Source organism: Parus major, chromosome Z (genome assembly GCF_001522545.3).
Source record: "Parus major isolate Abel chromosome Z, Parus_major1.1, whole genome shotgun sequence".
NCBI lineage: Eukaryota > Metazoa > Chordata > Aves > Passeriformes > Paridae > Parus > Parus major.
This window is the reverse complement of record NC_031799.1, coordinates 18,345,702-18,361,882: the sequence shown is the minus strand read 5'-3', so window position 1 is coordinate 18,361,882 and position 16,181 is coordinate 18,345,702. Positions and strand designations below refer to the sequence as shown.

General features: G+C 35.7%; 1 long non-coding RNA gene across 2 annotated transcripts in view; it reads left to right on the top strand.

Annotated features, from left to right (window-relative positions):
• LOC107216175 overlaps positions 1–14,571 on the top strand; it is a 134,245-nt gene extending 119,674 nt beyond the window's left edge. For both annotated transcript variants that reach the window (XR_004500428.1, XR_004500427.1), the window contains exon 3: positions 13,188–14,571. This is a non-coding gene — a long non-coding RNA (uncharacterized LOC107216175). The remainder of the gene's footprint in view (positions 1–13,187) is intronic.
• Positions 14,572–16,181: the final 1,610 nt, after the last annotated feature.

The following is a 16,181-nucleotide window of genomic DNA, read 5'->3' as shown; positions in this document are numbered from 1 at the left end:
GAAGAAAAATGTAGCATGTCTCTAAAGCTGAGCAGGTGTAGAAGGAATGTCACTGATTTTTACACAAGACAAGGGACAGAGGTACAAGGGCCTGAAAATGTATGTGTATTCTTTTATATGCTGCTAAATCAAGATTGGGAAATAAAATTTCATGGGGGTTTGATTTGCATATAAAGAGCAATATTCAACAAACTGACAAAATAAAAAGTGCTTGTACAGTACAGCTGTTTTAGAAGAAAACAGACAGTTATCCATAAGAAAATCCAACAGATGAACAGGGTTACAGAGAAACAGGATGATTGTCTGGTGGTATGGGTATTTTGTGGGTACTGAATCCTGAATGCTTTCAAAATATGACTGTCGGTGAATAATTTGGCTTTTGTACATAAACAGTAATAACTTTCGACATCAGTAATTTTATGTGTCACTAAACTATTGTAGTTAAATAATGAAAACAGTAAAAATCAATTAGAAATAGTTCAAAATATGAATTAAGATTAAATGTGAGGTAAAGTGTGAATTTCTAATAAAGAACGTCAAAACTCAGTAAGTGAGTATATGACAATGACTGATAGCTGATGGTGAGTCATCTGTTACATTGCTTTCAGAATTCAGAGCTGCAGAACAAGAAATAATGTGATGGAAGAGATTTGTAGTAGAGAAAAATTGTACACATTTGCAGCAGGGACAGGCTGATTCATTTTAGTTTTAAGGGTTCTCAGAAGAAAATATGAAGTAGAAACAAAAAGGAGCATGGCATACGCATGGGTGCCTAAGGAGATGAGCTAGTAGAATTTTTATGCAACCCCAAAGAAATGAATGAGATTATTCAGAAAATTGCTATAAATGATCTTTAAAAAGTGCAGTAGTTTTGCCAGTGGATACTAAGAGATAGAAAAGCATTTTTGTAATCGAATATAAAATATTAAAGTATTATAACCTAAAATGGTGATAAATTTTAGTAACTTGATATGACAGAGCAGCAGTATTACTTGGAGTCATATTGAACTGAATCACTTAGTCCAATATGTGAAAGCTGAACCTTTTTTTTCACTTGAGGATTCCTGAGGTTCTGCTCAGATACATGATTACCTGCTACACTGAGAAATTCCTTTTCTTCTCTTCTACCCCATACCTTTTCCAGTCTTGAGTGGCTAGGCAAGGTTTGAAGGCAGTGAAGAGGTGCTGGAAATGGAGGATTCCCCACCATGACAGCCTTCATAAAATACTGCCATCCCCAGACTGCACAAACCTCAAGCAATTATACATCGTATTTGCTGCTTCTTCTTTATTTACCTTCCATGTTTTGGCCTCTAAAAACTGCATTATATCATTATGTTCCCTGCAGGAACAGGGTTTACTGGTGCCTGCAAATGAATACGGCGGTCCAGCTCATTCCATCCAGTCTTGTCTGGACTGTGATGAATGTTGCTGTTTTGTGACCATGCTTTGTTTTTTCCACTGTCATAGCAGAAGGAACTGACTGGATTTGCCCACCATAATAATACCCAGTGAAACGTTTTCTGTATCACTGTGTTCCTCTATCACACCTCCTGCTTAACAAACATTCTAGATGATCAACTCCTACAGTGCATTCTAATATGAACCAAATTTTGTGGGTTTTTTAATACTGAAACACTGTATGTCAGAACTTCAAAGTATTTTACACCACTTTAAGACAAATTAAGCAGATTATCAGAGTTGCTTTCTTCTCTTAGAAAATTGATTTTCAGAACAGTATACCTTTCTTCATTATGGAATTCTACTAAAAAAAATAAAACTAAGTAATGTTTTTTCTTGTAGAAATTACTACTGCTCATTTTGGAGAGTACCCCTATCTGTCTGGGTCATTGCAGGCTAGTTCAAAACTGGTTAACTCACTCTACATCAGAGCATGTCCTGCATTGTCACAACTGGTTTCATTATTGTAGACACTGACAGTATCAGCTTGCATTTTCAACATCCCATAACACGTGTGTGCTGGGATTTTTAATTTACTTTTATCATTAGGAAAGAAAACAATTTGTGAAGACTGGAACTTCCCATACAAATGTAGACGAGACATGATGAGTCATTCAATAAAGATTACCCTGGATACAAAACTGGATTTCTCATTAGAATAATTTAATTCCTTGCTTTTCTCTCCACATGCATTGTGCTATTCTGGTTTATATTTAATCTGAACAAGAACTAGTCTGTAACTTATCTATTTAGATGAAGCGTAAGTCTCTTCTCACCCACCTCAGAAGTAATTAGTTGTAGGTAATGATCTGTTTCAATAGGAGAAATTGAGAAAGGCCTACCCCAGTACAGCCAATACTTCAGTGAAATCCTTCTGAGAAGACAGCAGGGGAGTGAGGTCCTTGTGTTTTATGACTGGAGTGGTGTGATGGATCGATACTGGCTCTTAAAGAAGGAAAATGAGGAGGAAAGCTGCCTTTCATTTAGGAGAGCAGCAGGAAAAAGGTAAAGGAGCTCTGCATATTGTGAGGTGATGAGCCAGCTGAAAACTTATGGGTTGGGGTTAGTGATCAGACCAACATCAGTGGTGTTGTGGTAGGGGTCTTCAGATGTCCTTGTCAAGAAAAGGTAGTAGATCAAAGATGAACTGGAAGAAGCCTCACATTTACAGGTCTTAGTCCTGTGGAAGGACCCTATAACAAAGCACATGCAATCTAGGAGACTTCTGGAGTGCTTATGATGACAACTTCTGATGCACCAATCAAGGCACCAACAAGGAGAAGCTCTCAAGTGGACCTGGTATTTAAACAAGGAGACCTGTAGAGCTGAATGTGGGCAACAGCCTTGGCTGCAAAGGCTGTGGAATGTGTGGAGTTCAGGGTCATGAGAGAAGGGAAAAGACAAAATAACAAGATCCTAGAGCATAGGCTTTGGCCTGTTAAGGGATTTCCTAGAAATGGGATACAGCCCTGGTGAGAAGATTGGACCAGGAGACCTGGTTGATCTTCATGGATCACCTTCTCACAGAACCATACATGCTAACAAAGAGAAAAACAGGTAGCTATTGGAGGAGGCCTGCACATAATAGAGAACTCCTGAATTCCTGATAAACCTCACATATTAAAAGGAAGCATACAAGAAGGGAAGGCAGGGTAAAATACAGAAACACTGTTTGACCCTACAAGGATGGGGTTACGAAAGCCAAATTCATGTTCAGTTGAATCTGGAGAAAGACATAAAGGGCAACAGGAAAAGTTTCTACGGGTACAACAGCAGTGAGAGGAAGACTAGGGAAAATGTTGGTCTGCTGCTGCATGGGTCATGGGACCTGATAACAAACAAGAAAGAAAACACCAGACTACTCCAAGTACACAGTGGAGATTTCCATCTGGAAGAAAGATGGGCAGAAAAGTACCTGGGCACCCCAGTGAACAAGCTCAGCATGAGGCAGCAGTATGTCTTTGTATCAAAAAAGGCTAAGAGGATGCTGGACAGCATTAGTAAAAGCACTTCTAATTTGTCAAGCAGAGCTATCCTTTCCCTCTATTCAGCCCTACTGGAAGCATATCTGGAGTGCTGTGTTATGTTCTGGGTGCCCCACTACAGGAAAATAATGAATCATTAAATGAATGCAGCAAAGAATCATGAAGATGATTAAGGTAACTGAGTATGTGACATACAGGAGAAGGCTGAGGGCTGTAACTGTTTAGCCTGGAGAACAGAAGGCTCTGGGCTGAGGTTATTAATGTGTTTAATAGTACTCTTGGGGGAGTACTCATAATGGAACCAGTTTCTTCTTAGTAGAGCTCAGTGACAAGGCAAAAAGCAATGGGCATATATTAACTATTAAAACACATGAAATCTCATCTGAACACCACTTTTTTAATATTTTAATTTTATTAACTATGTATTTTAAAATTGTTATTGTTGTTGTTGTTGTTGTTGTTGTTGTTGTTGTTGTTGTTGTTGTTGTTGTTGTTGTTTTATTGAGAGACTATCAAACACTGGGCCAAATTGTCCAGAAAGACTGAGGAGTAGCCCTTTGATAAGTCCCAAACCTACCTGACACTGTCCTGACAAACTACTGTCTGAGCTTGCTTGAACAGAGCATGAACTAGATGACCTCCACAAAATTCATCCAAGCTCAGTGATTAGATGATTCGCTCTTGATTGATTTGGTTTCCAGGAGATTGTGGTGCTTTGGACTCTGAGGAGAAAGGCTGGAGAAAACACACATCTTGAATCATGTTTTTTGTGAAAATGTTGAAAGAACTTTCTTTTCATATGTCATGGAATAAGAAGATTTCTAAGATGGAAAAATTAGGCAAATATACAAAACCAATTTCCTACTCAGCTCTGAAGGCATAAGTGTTCTTGGAAGGGAGTGTACTTGTGCAGCATTACATAAGATGTCAACATGATGTCCTTGCTATGGAACTGGTTTATATCAAGTTTTTACCTTGAGCTATGATTGAATTAAACAATAGTAGTGACCTGGTGAAGCATGAACACACAGTGCTAGTAGCCCTATCTGACCCCTCTATAAGATTACAATCTTGAATGCTATTATCATTTGAATTTCTACCCATACCTTGTCAGTTCAAGTGATATGAGTTTAAATGCACCAGAATTTCACTGTATTTAAACTGTACTTTGATTTTCAAGAAGATAAGCCTCGCAAAGAGAAGATAATTATAGTAGTAAATTTATACTGTTGAGTTTAATAATAATATAAAAAAATATATTTGGATGGTTGTTGGCTTTCTGCTCCTTAGTGTGATTTTTGTGATTGTAATGTATTTCTTGTTAGTGTAAAACACAAGCATATATATCTTGTACTGTTTCTTGATAAAGTGAACTGCATATTTACATTCTCTTAAAGTAACCTCTTAAAGTGCCTCCAAAATCATATTTAGTCAAGCTTAGTATTACCCTTCTTATGAAGTTGCTTAGAAACAGCTTGAAATGCAAGAAGTATATTTCAACAAGAAGGATGAAGTTGTTTTCCCCTTTAAACTGTAGCTGGACTTCTTTAGGTCAGCTCTGATCCCTAACCATAAAAAGATCATATTAAAATAATACCTTGGAAGACTTGAAAAATAAAATTTTTATATATAGAAGCTTTTGATTCAAATTTATCTACTTGTAGTTTAGTGTCTGTCATGGTGTAACTCTATCCAGCAAACACGTACGATGCAGTCTCTTGCTCACTCCCTCACCAGCAGGATGGAAGAGGGAACTGGAAAGGTAATAGCTGGTAAACTCATGGGTTGAAATTAAAAGCAGCTTAATAGGGAACACCAAAGCCTTACACACAAGCAAAGAAAAGCAAGTTATGAGTTCATTGCTTCCCATGGGCAGGCAAGAGTCCCCCATCTCCCTGAGAATGGGGCCCAAGCACACAAAACAGTGACTTGGGAAGACAAACTCCATCTCTCCAAAAGTCTCCCTCTTCCTCCTTCATCCCCCACTTTATACACTGAGTATGATGTCACATGGTCTGAAATATCCCTCTGGTCATTTGGGGTCACCTGTCCTGGCTGTGTCTGCCCCCAACCTCCCAGGCACCCCCAGCCCCCTCAGCACCATGGCAGTACGAGAAGCAGAAAAGGCCTTGGTTCTGTGTGAGTTCTGCTCAGCAATAACAAAAACATCTCTGTATTGTCAACCTGTGTTCAGCATAAATCCAAAACACAGACCCCTGCCAGCCACCATGAAGAAAATTAACTCTACCTCATCCAAGAGCAGTACAACATCTTTCAGGAGCACTTGTTTAAGTACAACAAGGGATAATTGCATTATTACATATGATCATATTCTGTTATTTTGTTTTGCTTTATTTTATTTAATTCAACTAACTCAGATGGGTTTTTCTTTAAGAAAACAAAACCTTTCAAGCGAGTTAATGCTTTAATGCTAGATACTCATCTGCTTTTCAAAACTTTGTTGTTTCTTGGTTTTTAAAATCTGGTGAATTTCATAAAATTCTAAAACTTTATGAAAGTGTATTTAAATTTGCCAGTTTCTAGAACATCACAAAAGCAAGAGTAGACATGGCTTAGCTAGATTACATTTAGATCAGAAATTATTGTTTTTCTCTCTTGGTGTTGGTATAGATCTCTGTTCAAACTGATAATTTGTTCTGTTATGCAATTTTTAAATATTACTTTTTTCTATAGCTTCTTTTTAAAAGGATGGGATATTTTAATATCACTCCTATTTCTTTGAAACTTATTTTTACCAGTTAGGAAGATTGTTGTGTTATTCAGCTCCACTTACAGAGAGGTTAAGGGAAGATGTTAATTCAGAACTCAGCCTTTGAAAAACCTGTTGTCTCAGAACATTATAAAAGAGCATTTTGGATGCATGATACTGGTGGGTTATATGCATTTTTTTCTTCAGCTTGACAAAGATTTTCTCAGGTAGGTCACAAAACATATTCTGGTAAAACTCAGTTACAGAAATGAGTCTGTATCTTTTCCTCATGTAATGTTCCTTTTGTCCCAGCAGCTGAGTTCCTAAGCTTGTGTTGTACGTAATCAATAATCATGGAACTAGCCTCATTTATCCTTTCTTGCTGGAAGGAACATATTTTAACATGTTTTTTCTTCATCCGGACTTCCTTAGAACATGCTAATTTCTTATGATGGTAATGGAAATCTTTTGCAAAAATTATTCATTTGTTGTAGCAACAGGGAAATTGCTTTCAGATATCTGAATATCCTGAAAAACTGTCATCCAATATTTGTGTGGTTGAAGGATGATAAAAATTAGCAAGGTTAGTGTGTATAAAAGGTACTTTTGTGATGTTGAGGTTAAGGTGCTTTAATTTGCATTTCGGAAGACGTAAGAATATACATAAGTTTTGGTGCAGTGCCAAATATTTGACATAACTGGCATAAGGGAAACCAGGTGGGGTGAGTCCTTTGACTGGAGTGCCCTGCTGGCCCTACAGGCTGTTCATGAGGGCTAGGCAGGGCAGAGGAGATGGAGGGGTGTATTTATGGATGGCTTAAAATGCATGGAGCTCACATTTAGCAATGTCAGTTGAGGCAATACCTAATCTGAAAAAATTCAAAATACTGGAAATACACAGGGGCCAAATCCATTTTAGAGTATATGCCTAAGTAATCATATGACTTGCTAGGTGACTACTTTTTAGAGTGGAAAAATAGGAGATAAAGGTTTGTAGGTAAACCTTTGTACTCAGAGTTGCAACTGGACTCTAATTAGAAAAGATGAATCTCCCTTTTGGGAAACAAAAGACCTCTGTACACTACTTTGCTGTGACCATGTCTTAAAATCAAGCTCCACGACCATGGGGTCCCAATATTTTGTAATGTGCTTGTAATGTTATGACCCTATTTTAGCATATTTATTGGAAAAAAATTGCAAATTAATAGTTTTATTTCCAGAAGTTGGAGAAATGAGTGAAATAACTTAATCCCAGCATTTCTGGCAATAAAGTCACTTGTTTCAGGATCTGGAAGAAAAATGTTAACATGAGTATTTTGTCAGCTTCCTCTTGTATGTCCCTGTCATAATGATGCATTTACAGCGATAAGTAAAGTATCTGTTTCAAAGCTTTCACTTATCTGGAAAGATTTGACATATGTGATGCTATATAACTTTTCTTTAGGTAATGGGATGGAAGAGGCTTTTTCTGTATTAGGAAGTTTACTTTTTTGCACATGTGCATCTCAGCTTCTTTTCCATGTGGGGGGTGGGTATACCTGAGTACACTTCACAGAACTCCAGATAATACCAAACAAACTCATTTTTTAATAACAACAATTACAATATAATCAAGGCAAGTATGGGAGAGCCTTTGTTTCTTGATTTTTCAAGTACCATTAACAGGCTAAATCTTGTTCTAAGGTTTTTGGAACATTCTGACAAGTATGTAGCTTAGTTATGAATTCCATAGGATTTGATATTATTACTGAGTGCTATCCTCCTGTGCAATTGAAAATGCATCATGAAGCTGAAGTGAGAGTAGTTCTGCCTTACTGAAGCTTACAAAACCTAGGTCTGTATACATACAGGTTTTTCATTATATGTACAGCAGAGAATGCAATACTCTTGGCATAATCTACTAGATGAACAAGTCTGAATTTCAAACCTATATCATAACCGTGACTTTGAATAACTTGCTTCAGTTACTTTTTTTCCCCTGCTTTTGGCATGATGTTGTCCTTGCTGAAGTTGTCCCTATCTGCAGACAATTTTCAAAAAATATGCTGTCAGAAGAGTAGTCATTAGAGATAAAAAAGAAGAGCTTATGGGAAATTTTCTGATTTAAGAAGTGCAAGACTAAGAAATCTGTCTGATATATCAGCACCTGGGCTGAAGACGTTGGAAATATACACGAAGTCCTGAGGCTGGAACCTTGGATTTTAGACCGTTGGGATAGGTAGGCCTACTTAACCTCTGAGATAGACTTACCCTATTTCTTTCCAGGAAACAAATGACAGGGCAAGAGGAAATAGCCTTAAGATAATTGGATTGGACAACCTCAGGCACAGGAGGTTTGGATTGGACATTAGGAAAAATTTGTTCACGGAAGGTGTTGTCAAGCATTGGATCAGACTCCCTAGGAAAGTGGTTGAGTCATAATCCCTGGAGGTGTTTAGAAGATGTAGGTGTGCAGATAGGGTGCTTAGAGATGTGGCTTACTGTTGGACCTGGTAGCATTAGTTTTACAATTGGACTCAATGATCTGAAAAATCTTTCCCAAACTAAATGATTCTAAGATTCTTAAGGATGCAGCTCAGGATCAAGGTGTGTTTACTCATTTTTCTGTTAAATTGAGAATAACCTCAAGTGGATGGGTCTGGGAACCTGAAAGTCTGGTAGGAAATTTCCAGAGTCTCTGCCTCAGAGGCAGACATACTTTTACAGCATCATTTTTGTCATCAGTTTCATATTGGTGTGTTACAAAATTCAGTCATATATACCAAAGTGGTGATAGTTCATTTGAGATGTTTCCTATAAAGTTAAACTCACTGGATTCTTCTTACATCGGTATAGAAATATGATTTATTTCTTTGTATGATAGGTTCACTGTTCTACTGGAATTTAAGTCCTTTCATTCTCTTAGAACACATGTATTTCCAGTTCTTTCTGTACTTCCCAGGATTCATCATTCATAAAGGAGATAAAAGAACATTTACTGTCTTTTTTAGACTTTTTCCATGACAATAATTTTTTCTGTTGAATTAAAACAATTTTTTTCCTTAGAAAACTTTACATACTGATGACCTGCAAAGTTTTTACTTTTCATTTGCCTCAAGTATATAATTTTCATCCTTCTGCATACATAATAGGAATAAACATGGGTATTCCTTGTACTATTAACTATTCCACTATTTCAATCTGATTAAATATATTATTCCTAAAATAATTTAATTTTTAATGTAAATGAGTATTGAATTTATGGTGAGATGCATAATCACATTTTAAATGGTGTAATTATTTTAAATCACTTGAAGACAGATATAGGAAAAAAATTATTCTGAACACATGTAGAGCTTTTTTTTTACTAAAAATATTTGCATCATAAAGAAAAAAAAAAGAGAAAGAATTGCCTGACAGAATAAAAGTTAATTTTATTTAACCATGATTTTAGGAGTATGAATCATCATTGTTTTCTCCTTTTCCATACTGCAAGTAATGAATAGCAATAAATCTAGTCACAGTGAAATGCATCATTGAAATGGTCTGTGAATAATATATTCTCATTTACTTTTTTAATAAAAATTAGAGAGTCGAAGAGCAAGAACATTTTTGATAGTTTGATAGTTTCCTTGAGTTATATTTTTAAAAGTATTTAAATTTATTTTTTTTTTTCAAAGTATTTAAATAGTTATTGGTGAGGAAGAAATTAAGAGAAGGAATGGAAAGGAGCGTTGCTTGAAAGAAGAACAATATTTAGTCTAGATCTGAAATAACTAAGCTAATAAACAGTGATTGTGGATCTCAAACACACTCATAGCTCTATGGGAATTGTATCAATTCTCCAGGTATAGAAGCTAAGGCATGGAGATGCTGAAAGAAAGTCCAGATGATAATACTATCAAGCCAGCACCTATTCTTTGTGTCCTGTAAACATGTTGTTGGTTTGTAAAACACTAAGTACCTAGCCACTGTCTTCTTAGAGGAACTGTTTGATCACTTAAGGTAATAGTAAATATTTCTATGTCATCTTTTAATAAAGCATAAAATCATTACTTCTTATTCTAAGTAAAGGTATAAAATTAATATTTAGGTGTTTTCTTAAAAAATATTCTGTTGTAAATGAGAGAATTATTTTGAACACATGTAGGTAGAATTATAAGATATTATTATTTTCTGACTCAAGCCAGTCTTGAGTCACAGCGCTGAGTCAAGAAGTTGTTTTGTAGGTGGGATAGTAACAACCCTATTTTTCACTAGGAGGAATGGTGTTAAACCTCCAAAATGAGCCTCTGGCTCTTTGGTATTCAGCATGTCTATGGGCTGGAGGTAAACAAACTGAAGTGATTACTTGAGGCTATCTTCCTATAACATAGAAATAGCCTATTTTCATAAGATGACTTATGATTCAATTCTGCTATTGGACATGACATTGAAATGCAAGAACACAAGGGGCTGTACCCTTTTTTCCCCCTTTTTAGTATTCTTTTAAAGTGAGCCGTGCTGGCGTGTCAAAGTTATTAGAAGAATAACTGCAGCCACTGGGTTTTTTAAGTACTTTCATGTTTGCCTATTTGTTCTTGGAAGAGAAAGGAAAAATTTCAGGGTACCAGTAGTCATTTGATCCATGTCACAAGACTGAGCTTCAGTTGGAAAGAATGGGAAGCTGCGCCAGGGTGGATTGGTTAGGGATGGTTCAAGAACTGACACTACACACACTTCGTTAGAGATGTATACTATGGTGCTTTTAAAAAATATTTTTAACCAAACACTAAGGAAGGTGAGAAATAGATAATCTTGTTAAGTGTGTCAAGTGGTCTGCAGAGAAGTGGCAAAAAAAACTATTCTGAATTTCAGTGTCAGGACTCTTTACTTTTTGACTTCTCTCAGGCTTCTTATTTTCTGGCAAACTTGTGATATGTGGCTGACTTTTGTTCATTAGGTTACAATGGCTTATTTTTGCACAAAAATCTATGCCTACTAATGAGCAATTACTGATAAGAACTAAGAAACATGCCTGCTAATTAGAAGGCTAGCAAATCATCCCTTGAGCATTAAGTTAACCAGCTAGGAAAAAATGAAAAAAGGAAACAGACACTTTAAATGTCCCAGCCCAGAGTCTGCTCTGGACAAAAAGTGTTGAAGGAAGTTAATTGGTATCTGAAAGGTTGCCATGTTCTAGAATTCAGTTAATTGGTTACAGGGCAGGGATTAACAGAGAGTCTTCCAGACCTTTAAGGTAAAAAAGAAAGCCTAATATGTTCCATTTAACTGATTTCATGAACAGACACTTTACAGGAACTTTCTTTTGTACATTCTCAAAGATAAGAAAATGTCAGGAGAACTATTTCTTGTTTTCTTTTTAACAGCAATTATGATCTTGGATCATTTTATGTAGCAGATGACATACCTGCTATACCAAATCTTGGTTTTCATTCGTAGTGAGTGGTTTTGTGGTAAAGACAGCAATGGCTTATGCTATGCTTGTTGAACAATTTCATGATGAAATGCTGGTATAAATTGCCTAAAATTCCATTAATACATATAAGGCTTCTTTAAACCATGGTGAAAAATTACGCAAATCTACAAAAGCATGTTTCTCTTCTGTTTCCCAAGAAGGATAAAATCATTATGATAAACATTTCTTGGTTTAGATGCCTGAGTATTTGTAATTGAATAGGTGGACAGTTTTTCCACAAACTGATTTAATTTTCATTGTCACTGAAATAAACATTAGGTGCCTATTATTTCATTTCTCCAAAGCTTGGCTTTAATATTTGTATTGGAAATTTTCTTTCTGGCTTTATTCAGATCATATTCCTCTACGTCTCTAATTTTTGAATAGGAATTGAATAAGCTGCCCAGTGAGTTCACTTTCTCAATTCAGCTATCTAGTTCTGACTGTATGTGGCTCCAATTCAAGGATTTTTATGGTGTTTGGAGTTGCCCCAAAAAAACCCAACTCGTGAAATGTATCAAAAAACCTCATGTGATAGTCTATTTTTAGCTTTGATATCAGCATTTTTCATTTCTTGCAGAGCTACAATTAATTTGATTGTTGTTTTTAATTTATTCAGCCGTCTTAAATATACACTATACACACACTGAAAATACAAGCATGAAGTTAAACTTCTCCCTGGATGACTATGACACATTAATTCTTGTTGTATTTTTACAGCGATTGATTTTACTGTTGATTTTCTTCAGAGTATTTGCATTAATGCATACTGTTTTATAATATTTGTTTTCTTAAATTATATTGCAGATGAACTAAGAAAAATAGCGAAATTATTAATTAAGATTTAATGATTAAAAATTGGAAACCATTTGCTTACAGCAACTGCTCAAGCTCCAAGTATATAAATAAACAAATGGAGCTCTCATTAATGTTACTGTGATGAGTTGACCTTGGCAGGATGCCAAAGCCACTCTATCACTCCCCTTCTCAGCTGGACAGAGGAGAGAAAGTATGATGAGAGGCTTAGAGGTTGAGATAAGGATAGGAAGAGGTCATCACCAGTTACCATCACAGGAAAAACTGACTGGATCCAAGGAAGTTGAATATATTACCAATCAAATCAGAACAGGTTAGCAAGAAAAATAAAATTAAATCTTAAAACACCTTCCAATCACCCCTCCCTTCCTCCTGGCCTCAGCTTCACAACACTCACCAAGTGGAATGGAAAGATGTGCAGGTAGTTCATCATGTTTCCACTGCTCACTCCTGCTCCAGGGGAGTACTACTCACATTCTTCCCCTGCTTCACTTTGTGGTGCCTCCCATTGTTCCCTATAGATGTATGAATAAATATTTTAGATAGCAGTGTGCAAGTCTGAAAAAAATACTTTCTCTTTGCTTTTAAAAGCACAGATTGTTTAAATCCTTGAAAATTTTTACTATATTTTGCCATTCCTTTTAACTTTCTCAATAATGATAATAAAGTGCAAATAGTATTTATTAGAAACTAAATTATGGAAAGGAAATAAAAGAGTTATCTAATTAACATTATGAATATTTTCTTATATGGTGGATATTTTTTGCCTCCATTGTAGGTTTCAGAAGAAGCTCTGCATCACAGCACTGAGGATGAAGACTCTACCCAGGGAATGGAGCCCTATCTTGTGCGGAGATTATCGTCCCGTAACATTCAGCTTCCCCCGCTGGCTTTCAGGCAGTTGGAACAGGCAGACGGGGATAAAAAGAATGATACTGAGACTATCCCAAGGCCCACAACTCTTCCACTGATACCTCCTCTGATTGCTATTACAGCTGCTGAGTCCAGCAGGTAAGATCCAGCAATTTGTTATTTATTCCACATTTCCTGTGGCTGGTACAGAGCTGATTCTGGGAGAGAAGTCTATTGCTTTTCTAAAGCTACTAAATGAAAAAGTTGAATAAAATGTCTGTAAATTTCTGCCTGACAATTGGTAATACTGCTTGTAAGGCTTTTGGTCATATCTAGTAAAACAAACTCTAAAAAACATTTTTTCTGAACATTATTAATACTTCATACTCTGAAGGAAGGTTCCTGGAAGCTGGATTAACCATTTATGATGATGAAGGAGAGGAGGAGGTAGAGGATGAAAGGAGCTTTTTATACACAGAATTTTTTAAAATTACACAATTTCAAAACTAGCTTCAAGAAATCCTGAGGGAATTTTGCCTGCTTTTGTATATCTACATCATTTGTAAGATATATGGTTTGAAATTATTTGGTTATTGTGATTTCTATTGTAGTTTCTTCATATTGTATATGTGACTTTTTATATAATACATGTTTTCTAAAGTAAACTTTCCTGTTCTGAAATTTTCTGATAACATACCATTTTCTGTCCTTATTTTCCAAAATATAGAGTGTTTAGTATGAAAGTTTTGCTTACAATGGTCAAGGCAATACAGCTGTTCGGTGACATGATTATATATAAGGAAAAGGTAACATGAAAACACTGAGAGCTAACATGCAGTACTTAAGAATTTTAGAACATATGTTCTGAGAGAATACTAATAAATGTAGTTACGAGAAGAATGTAGGACTTGTAGTACATGAGTAAACCACAAGTATTCATTAGGCTGCTTAGCCAAAAAGCCAGCTAATATTAACATTGACTTTAATACCACTTCCCATATCTTATTTCCTCCTAGATACCCTTATATTTTTGAAGAACATTTCCCATTCTGGAAATATCCTCATAGAAATACTATAGAAATACATCCATAAAAACATGTAAACATTTAGATGGTTTTCAAATGAAAATATTTTTTTGAAAGTTAAATGGAATGAAGTTTAGTGATGTTTTGAAGATAGATCGGTGTCTTGATTTTTTGTTTTGATCCATGGAGTCTAGAGAGAAGATTATCTGAGATTTGAAAGGAAAATAAGTGCAACTCTTCTAGTAATACTGACTGGAAAATTAAAAAAAAAATAAAAAAAAAATAAAAAAAAAAGGTTTGATCCAGATGTGATACATCAGAAATATTAGAAAGAAGAATGAAAAATATTGTCTGATGAAAGTGGCCAAGTGATTATAAATTTCTGGAGACCGCATTATTTTCTAGGCTGGATTCAAACACACCAGAGAAAGACAGTTCGAAGGTTACTCAAATAAATCTAAAACATTGTGGTTACTATACGTAGCAATCTGCTGTACTCAGAGAATGATTGCTTCTCTGAGAGGCTTCTCTGTGGGTATGAATCTCTCCTCCACAGTAAGAGATAGCTTTGTACTCTGTCTATGTCATTTATTCCTGTGGTTGGTAGGAATGTGTTTTGAAGCTGGACAAAACAAGATTTATTCTGAGAGCAACAGGGAAACAGCAGACAGATTGTTGAATGGGAACTGCCGGGCTGTTTAAACAAATAAACTAAATATAAACACAACAGCAAAAGCAATTGTAATTTTGATCTTACTTTGTAATATAAAATCTTTAGTTTTTATGATTCTTTCTTAGCTAAAGAGCAATTACAGTGGCACAGGAAGAATATTGTTCAGGAAATTAAATTTCTCTAAATGTTTAGTGCTGTTTTTCGGTTGTTAGTTCTTTCTCAAGCAGCTATGAATTTCCCATTTACATGCTCTATTATGCCAGCCAAACAGCTGGAGAAAGCTATCCTTTTGTCTGTCTTCTCATCTGCATGAAAGTACATAAACTTAGGGGTCCTATTATGTCTGTGGAAATGCAGTTTACCTCCCTTGCCTTTGAAATGTGCAGTTGAGGGAAGGGAATCAAGTGTGGGTGTGAGGATTCTCTGTCTTCAGTAGGTAAATGGATGTAGAAGAGCATTTGGGTCATAGAAATTCATTCTAAAGCAAAAGAATTTCACCATTGAAAACATCCTAAAGTATGGTTTTGAGAGAATATACTAAAAGATTCAAAAAATAGCATTGCAAAGCCCTCATGTTTTTTGATTTAAATGACTGGAATGTGCAAAAAAAAACAATGATAGTGAATGTAGTTTTTAAAATAAAATACGTGTCCTATTTCTGGATGTTAGCATATGCATGTGTGTATACACACACTCTTATTTTCATTCTCCTTCCCTCTCCCTTTTTCTCTCCCTTTTGCTGTCACGGGATTGTTTCTGGTTGTGTGTTAGCTTTGTAGAGGAATTAAAACAAAGTTTATATTTAGAAAAAACACTAAACAAAATCCAAACAACAGCATAGGTTGAAAGTTGGAAAGCATACTTTCAGTAATATTTTTCTTAATCTTTCATACTTTGTAAACTCTTGCCGTTCTCACTCTGAAACATCAAAATGCCTTGGCATTTCTTTTACTTCTCTAATTTCCTTCCACATATACATGGAGCCAGATTCTTATTTTTTTCATCAGGTTAGACTGAGACCCTAATAAAGATCATTGCTAAGATGAAGATTTGAAGTCTCCTATTAAAGTATCACATTCAGAAATGCTTATTGTGCTATAAGAACAAGTGCTTGAGAATTGGTAGGCTGACCCTGCAGCTGATGTCATCCTTACAATTATGAAATGTGATAATTGCCAGACCTTCTATGGGAAAGATTAGAAACAGGCAATCAATTGCTTTT